Source organism: Bradysia coprophila, unplaced genomic scaffold (genome assembly GCF_014529535.1).
Source record: "Bradysia coprophila strain Holo2 unplaced genomic scaffold, BU_Bcop_v1 contig_398, whole genome shotgun sequence".
NCBI lineage: Eukaryota > Metazoa > Arthropoda > Insecta > Diptera > Sciaridae > Bradysia > Bradysia coprophila.
Window position 1 is genome coordinate 7344 of NW_023503655.1, and position 1049 is coordinate 8392.

The following is a 1049-nucleotide window of genomic DNA, read 5'->3' on the forward strand; positions in this document are numbered from 1 at the left end:
AAAACGTAATTGATCCACCCATTTCCAACTTTTGACATTTTTCACATATGATGCCACGATGTTCTACTCGTAAAACTCTGAGACTTTGCCGAAGAAAGTAACTCTCTATTTGCCACCATTCAAGAAATACCTCGAAAAACGTAATTGACCCACCCATTTCCAACTTTTAATATTTTTCACTTATACCCCTCTGTTCTACTCGTAAAACTCTGAGACTTTGCCGAAGAAAGTAACTATCTATCTGCCACCATTCAAGAAATACCTCTAAAGCCCTAATTGACCCACCCATTTCCAACTTTTGACATTTTTCACAAATGCCACGATGTTACAAATCTCTTTGCCGAACAAAGTGACTCTCTATCTCTCATAACCCAAAAAATGTTAGCCCTTTCATCCTACGCTCGAGTAGCTTAAAATTTGGCCACTTTGACCACTCTAGCTCGACCTGATCTGCAGCGATATTTATAACTATTTTTTTGTTCGATTCGTGTGGGTCACACGCCTCTGTAGGTTTCAATACAGCTGAGCTACAGCCGAAAATGCGTTCCCGACCCACACTCAGAAGCCATCTAGATAGATAGATAGAAACATACAGAGTAAGTTGAAAGATTTTAATTATTTGGGAAAAGTCAATTTGGTGCATTTTGTATGAAAAGTGACCAATTTCAAAACGATGTATCTCCGGTAATTTTAAACCTACATAGTCGAGTGATAGCTCGTTTTGCTCGTATTTGAAGCGAGTGAGGGGTGACTCACTTCTAGATTAAATGGATTAAATGGATTTAATGGATTAAATGGAATAAAAATTGGATTAAATGGATTAAATAGGAAAAACGTTCATTTTACCATTTTACAGACTGTAAAAGTCTTAAAAATTGTTGATTTTGATCGAACCACGTACTACAACTCATACTACAATGTTAAAAAGCGAAAAAATCCACTTTTAGGAGTTTTTGGTGTAAGTGGATTAAATGGATTAAATAAATTTAATACCATTTTTAACAAACAATTTTTTCCTATACCTCACGAGTACTTAAACGAGCTGGGGA